Source organism: Oncorhynchus masou, unplaced genomic scaffold, assembly GCF_036934945.1.
Source record: "Oncorhynchus masou masou isolate Uvic2021 unplaced genomic scaffold, UVic_Omas_1.1 unplaced_scaffold_1232, whole genome shotgun sequence".
In the NCBI taxonomy this organism is placed as follows: domain Eukaryota; kingdom Metazoa; phylum Chordata; class Actinopteri; order Salmoniformes; family Salmonidae; genus Oncorhynchus; species Oncorhynchus masou.
Window position 1 is genome coordinate 148,499 of NW_027002127.1, and position 7,457 is coordinate 155,955.

Here is a 7,457-nt window from a genome sequence, read left to right on the forward strand (position 1 = left end):
CTGCTAGCTGTCTGAATCGCCGTGTCCCCAGCCCAAACACTCACTGGACCTCTATGATCACCCGGCTACGCATGCCTCGCCCTAATATCAATATGCCTTGTCCATTACTGTCCTGGTTAGTGATTATTGTCTTATTACACCATAGAGCCTCTAGCCCTGCTCAATTTGCCTTAACCAACCATTTAGTTCCACCTCCCACATATGCGGTGACATCACATGGTTTAAACGTCTCTAGAGACAATATCTCTCTCATCATTACTCAATGCCTAGGTTTAACTCCAATGTACTCACATCCTACCATACCTTTGTCTGTACATTATGCCTTGAATCTATTCTATCGCGCCCAGAGACCTGCTCCTTTTACTCTCTGTTCTGAACATAATAGACAACCAGTTCTGATAGCCTTTAGCCGTACCCTTATCCTACTCCTCCACTGTTCCTCTGGTGATGTAAAGGTTAATCCAGGCCCTGCAGTGCCTACCTCCAATCCTACTCCCCAGGTGCTCTCATTTGTTGACTTCTGTAGCCGTAAAAGCCTTGGTTTCATGCATGTTAACATTAGAAGCCTCCTCCATAACTTTGTTTTATTCACTGCTTTAGCACACTCTGCCGAGTCGTGTCTGAATCCTGGCTTTGGAAGACCACCAAAAAAACAGAAATGTCCATCCCTAACTATAACATTTTCCGACTAGATATAACTGCCAAATGGGGTGGTGTTGCAATCTACGGCAGAGACAGCCTGCAGAGTTCTGTCTTACCATCCAGGTCTTTTCCCAAACAATTCGAGCTTCTACTTTTAAAAATCCACCTTTCCAGATACAAGTCCATCACCGTTGCCGCTTGCTATAGACCACCCTCTGCCACCAGCTGTGCCCTGGACACCATATGTGAATTGATTGCCCCCCCATCTATCTTCAGAGATCGTGCTGCAAGGTGAGCTGAACTGGAACATGCTTAACACCCCTACAATCTAAGCTTGATGCCCTCAATCTCACATAAATTATCAATGAACCCACCAGGTACAACCCCAAATCCGTAAACACGGGCACCCTCATAGATATCATCCTAATCAACTTGCCCTCCAAATACACCTCTGCCGTTTTCAACCTTGATCTCAGTGATCACTGACTCTTTGCTTGCATCCATAATGGGTCTGCGGTCAAACGACCACCCCTAATCACTGTCAAACGCTCCTTAAAACACTTCAGCGAGCAGGCCATTCTAATCGACCTGGCCCGGGTATCTTGGAAGGATATTAACCTCATCCTGTCAGTAGAGGATGCCTGGGTATTCTTTAAAAGTGCCTTCCTCACCAGTTTAAATATGCATGCCCCATTCAAAAATTTAGAACCAATAACAGATAGCCCTTGGTTCTCTCGAGACCTGACTGCCCTTGACCAGCACAAAAACATCCTGTGGCATTCTGCATTAGCATCGAATAGCCCCTGTGACATGCAACTTTTCAGGGAAGTTAGGAACCAATATACACAGGCAGTTAGGAAAGCTAAGGCCATCTTTATCAAGTAGAAATTTGCATCCTGTAGCACAAACTCAAAAAGATTCTGGGACACAGTAAAGTCCATGGAGAATAAGAGCACCTCCTCCCAGCTGCCCACTGCACTGAGGCTAGGAAACACTGTCACCACTGATAAATCCACTATAATTGAGAATTTCAATAAGCATTTTTCTACAGCTGGCCATGTTTCCACCTGGCTACCCCTACCCCGATCAACAGCCCTCCACTCCCCACAGCAACTCACCCAAGCCTCCCCCATTTCTCCTTCACCCAAATCCAGATAGCTGATGATCTGAAAGAGCTGCAAAATCTGGACCCCTACAAATCAGCCGGGCTAGACAATCTGGACCCACTCTTTATAAAATCATCTGCCGAAATAGTTGCAACCCCTATCACTAGCCTGTTCAACCTCTCTTTCGTATCGTTTGAGATTCCCAAAGATTGGAAAGCTGTCGCGGTCATCCCCCTCTTCAAAGGGGGAGACACTCTAGACCCAAACTACTACAGACCTATATCCATCCTTCCCTGCCTTTCTGAGGTCTTCGAAAGCCAAGTTAACAGATTACCGACCGTTTCGAATCCCACCGTACCGTCTCCGCTATGCAATCTGGTTTCAGAGCTGGTCATGGGTGCACCTCAGCCATGCTCAAGGTACTAAACGATATCATAACCGCCATCGAAAAGAGACATTACTGTGTAGACGTATTCATCTACCTGGCCAAGGCTTTCGACTCTGTCAATCACCACATTCTTATCGGCAGACTCAACAGCCTTAGTTTCTCAAATGATTGCCTCGCCTGGTTCACCAACTACTTCTCTGATAGAGTTCAGTGTGTCAAATCGGAGGGCCTGTTGTCCGGATCTCTGGCAGTCTCTATGGGGGTGCCACAGGGTTCAATTCTCCGGCCAACTCTCTTCTCTGTATACATCAATGATGTCGCTCTTGCTGCTGGTGATTCTCTGATCCACCTCTATGCAGACGACAGACACCATTCTGTATACCTCTAGCCCTTCTTTGGACACTGTGTTAACAAACCTCCAGACGAGCTTCAATGCCATACAACTCTCCTTCCGTGGCCTCCAACTGCTCTTAAATGCAAGTAAAACTAAACGCATGCTTTTCATCCGATCGCTGCCCGCACCTGCCCACCCATCCAGCATCACTACTCTGGATGGTTCTGACTTAGAATATGTGGACAACTATAAATACCTAGGTGTCTGGTTAGACTGTAAACTCTCCTTCCAGACCCACATTAAGCATCTCCAATCCAAAATTAAATCTAGAATCGGCTTCCTATTTCGCAAACAAAGCATCCTTCACTCATGCTGCCAAATATACCCTCGTAGAACTGACCATCCTACCGATCTTTGACTTTGTCAATGTCATTTACACTCGACTCAACAAATTGGATGCAGTCTATCACAGTGCCATCCGTTTCATTGATTAAATTTGATTGACTTACATGGCAATACACATCTACAAAGCAATGCACATTATCAACCAAATAATACACAATATAAACAGTAATACACATTATCAACAAAATAATACACAACATCACAACATCAACACGGTAATACACAACATCAACATGGTATTACACAACATCAACACATGTAATACACAACATCAACACACGTAATACACAACATCAACACGGTAATACACAACATCAACACGGTAATACACAACATATAATACACAGTAATACACAACATCAACACAATACACAACATAATACACAACATCAACACATGGTAATACACAACATCAACATGGTAATACACAACATCAAACACAGTAATACACAACATCAACACAGTAATACACAACATCAACACAGTAATACACAACATCAACACGGTAATACACATCATATACATCAACATCAACATGGTAATACACATCATATACATGGTAATAATCAACATGGTAATACAACATATACATGGTAATACACATCAACATGGTAATACAAACATCAACATGGTAATACACACCATCAACACGGTAATACACAACATCAACACGGTAATACACAACATCAACACGGTAATACACAACATCAACACAGTAATACACATCATATACATGGTAATACACATACACAGTAATACTCATTATAAACATGGTAATACTCATTATAAACATGGTAATACACATAAACACAATAATACACATAAACATGCAGTAGTCTTTTGAAAGTTTCAGATGGATAAATTGACCTTTTATGAGGATTGTACTTTGTTAAAGAGATAGTCCTACACAATACTTCAGGGTCATTTCCCCAAATCCTTAGAATGGGCTCGACGATTATATCATCAAATTTGTTAAAATGCAGTCATTTAAGATATACTGAATAAAAATATAAACGCAACACGCAACAATTTCAAAGATTTTACAGAGTTACAGTTCACATAAGGAAATCCGGTAATTGAAATAAATAAATTAGGCTGTAATCATTGGATTTCATATGACTGGGAGTAGATATTCATCTGTTGGTCACAGATACCTTTAAAATAAAAGGTTGTGGGCGTGGATCAGAAAACCAGTCAGTGTCTGTTGTGACCACCATTTGCCTCATTCTGCGCGACACAACTCATTCGCATAGAGTTGGTAGGCTGTTTAGTATGGCCTGTGGAATCTCCAATGGCTGTGCGAACTTGCTGGATATTGGCGGGAACTAGTACACGCTGTCATGCACGTTGATCCAGAGCATCCGAAAACATGCTCAATGGGTGACATGTAGGCCATGGAAGAACTGGTACATTTTCAGCTTCCAGGAATTGTGTACACATCCTTGCGACATGAGGCCATGCATTATCATGCTGGCGGCAGATGAATGACAAGACAATGGGCCTCGGGATCTCGTCATGATATCTCTGTGCATTCAAATTGCCATCGATAAAATGCGATTGGCCATACCTTATGCCTGCCCATACCATAACCACACCCCCACCATGGGGCACACTGTTCACAACATTGACATCAGCAAACCGCTCAAATGTTTTTGAACAACATAGCAATTGTATAATTTTGTACTTGACTGAAAGCGCATGTCAAGCGTCAAATGAAATGGCGGGGCATTCCTTTGATCTAGAAAAAATCAAAGAGTTAACTCCTGAACATTTTTATTTTTGAAAAGGACACTCCTGACAATATCCAAAGGGTTTAGAGAATTTAATGTTGTAACTGTGACGTTTCAGAACTTTGTAATTGTCGTACTGTAAATGTTAGAAAAGTTGCTAGCTTAGAGCTAGCTCCGGTTAGCTATTAGCTAGATCCTGTTAGCTTTAGCTAGATCCTGTTAGCTATTAGCTAGATCTATTAGCTAGCTCCGGTTATCTATTAGCTAGATCCTGTTAGCTATTAGCTAGCTCCGTTATCTATTAGCTAGCTCCGGTTATCTATTAGCTAGATCCTGTTATCTATTAGCTAGCTCCGGTTATCTATTAGCTAGATCCTGTTAGCTATTAGCTAGCTCCGGTTATCTAGATCCTGTTATCTATTAGCTAGCTCGGTTATCTATTAGCTAGCTTTATCTATTAGGGTTGACTCCGGTCAGTTGGTATGAAGGTTTACCATCTGTAAATAGCCCATCCAAACAACCAACTACCTACCTCATCATCCCCACATTTGTTTTTGTCTTTCTGCTCTTTTGCACACCAATGTTTCGACTTGCACATCCTCATCTGCACATATATTACTTCACCACAATTGGCCTATTTATTGCCTTACCTCCTAGCTTCATTTGCACACATTGTATACAGATTTTTCTATTATGTTACTGACTGTATGATTGTTTATCCCATGTGTAACTCTGTGTTGTTTTGTCGCAATTTATCTTGGCAAGGTCGCAGTTGACTTGGAAGCCCTTGTTGACTACTGCCGTGATCACACCTTTCCGAAAACACTCAAACCTGTTGTCTATAAATATGCTAACCAACCAACTGTCGGGGAAAGCCTTCACTACATGCTGACTCGGTCAGGGTGGAGAGGTTAACTGTGGTTATTATTACTGTTTGTTTGAGCAACGCTTTAGGCTCCTCCGATTCCCCTCCAGGATCTCTTTCAGGCACCTCCACTAACCTTTTCAGTGGTAGGCAACAAAAGCCCACTTGCGAAGCCTCTTCTAACCTTGGTGTTTATCGCCCTCTAGTGGAGAGTAGTTACAATTTATGTTTGGAGATTTCATATAAATAGCAAGGCCGATGAGGTGGGTCATGTTCATTAAAACATTTTGCACTGGAAAATAAAAAACATCTGCAAATCTTGAAACATCATGGAAATATATAGAAAACATTTGTAGTTAAATAATTTCTGGACAAAAATATAATCCTGATGTACCTTTGTTTTATCGCCTTTACCTGGTTGTAATCTGGTTAGTTGACCAGTTTACAACTAGAAAATGGCGTCACTAAACCGAATGTTCAGTCTGTGAAAATGTGATGCAGGACAAGTCTCTCGCTGTCTCTCATCTTAAAGGAAAAAAGTGAGGCAACAAGCTCATAATTTCTCATGATATCCTGCTAAACATAAACAGCATGATTCTATCTGTCTCTCTGTGACCGCCGATAATTGCAGAACGAAGTTGCCTACAAAGTTGTCTTCTGTAGTATTATCTAAAATAAGGGCGGCAGGGTAGCCTAGTGGTTAGAACGTTGGACTTGTAACCGGAAGGTTGCAAGTTCAAATCCCGAACTGACAAGTTTCTTCCCCTAAACAGGCAGTTCCTAGGCCGTCATTGAAAATAAGAATTTGTTCTTAACTGTCTTTGCGGCACACGTCACCTGGAAAGAATGGTAGCAGGGCTAACTGACAGCTATTCCGCTGTTAAGACGGATTTATGTTTTATAATTAAATGTTGTATAAACCTCATATCTTTTTTGTAAAGCACATGGATGTGTGTGAAATGAATAAGCAAAAGCTTTGGATTTTGTCATATGTGAAAACGTGTCTCTTGAATGTTGTCTAACGTCAGTAACTAATGACCTAGTTAAGGATGCATCATGCAATAACAAAAATAAACCTTAAATTATCTTCTGGTCATCCAGTTGATCTATTTTAAGTAACGTGGATATAAAGTCTAAGATCTTTGGTAGGCTGATGCGGAATTACAGGAAGTAATCACCAGCCAGCTGGTTAGTTTAGCATAGGGCTAAATGGGCCATGTAATCTTATGGGGACAGCTATACATGTAACATTGTATCAAGTCCAACTATGTCATTGATTTTAATTGTCTGATATGCATTTTGAGACAGAGTTTTAGTTTCAACTTCGTCTCTTTCTAATGTTCATAAGTATAGACCCGTGTGATTCTGTAGCAGCGGATCAAGTCATACCTTTTTGTTTTGACTTCCTACAAGCCTTTCGGGCTGGTGTTTACAGAACATTTGGAGGCTGGTGTTTACAGAACATTTGGAGGCTGGTGTTTACAGAACATTTGGAGGCTGGTGTTTACAGAACATTTGGAGGCTGGTGTTTACAGAACATTTGGAGGCTGGTGTTTACAGAACATTTGGTGCTGTCTGATTAGGATATAAAGGGCCCGTCTCCAAGAGGCTGGTGTTTACAAAACATTTGGAGGCTGGTGTTTACAGAACATTTGGAGGCTGGTGTTTACAGAACATTTGGAGGCTGGTGTTTACAGAACATTTGGTGCTGTCTGATTAGGATATAAAGGGCCTGTCTCCAAGAGGCTGGTGTTTACAGAACATTTGGTGCTGTCTGATTAGGATATAAAGGGCCTGTCTCCAAGAGGCTGGTGTTTACAGAACATTTGGTGCTGTCTGATTAGGATATAAAGGGCCATTTGGTGCTGTCTCCAAGAGGCTGGTGTTTACAGAACATTTGGTGCTGTCTGATTAGGATATAAAGGGCTTGTCTCCAAGAGGCAAGTTACACATTTTCTCTATCTTTATTATCTGAGATTAATGTGGA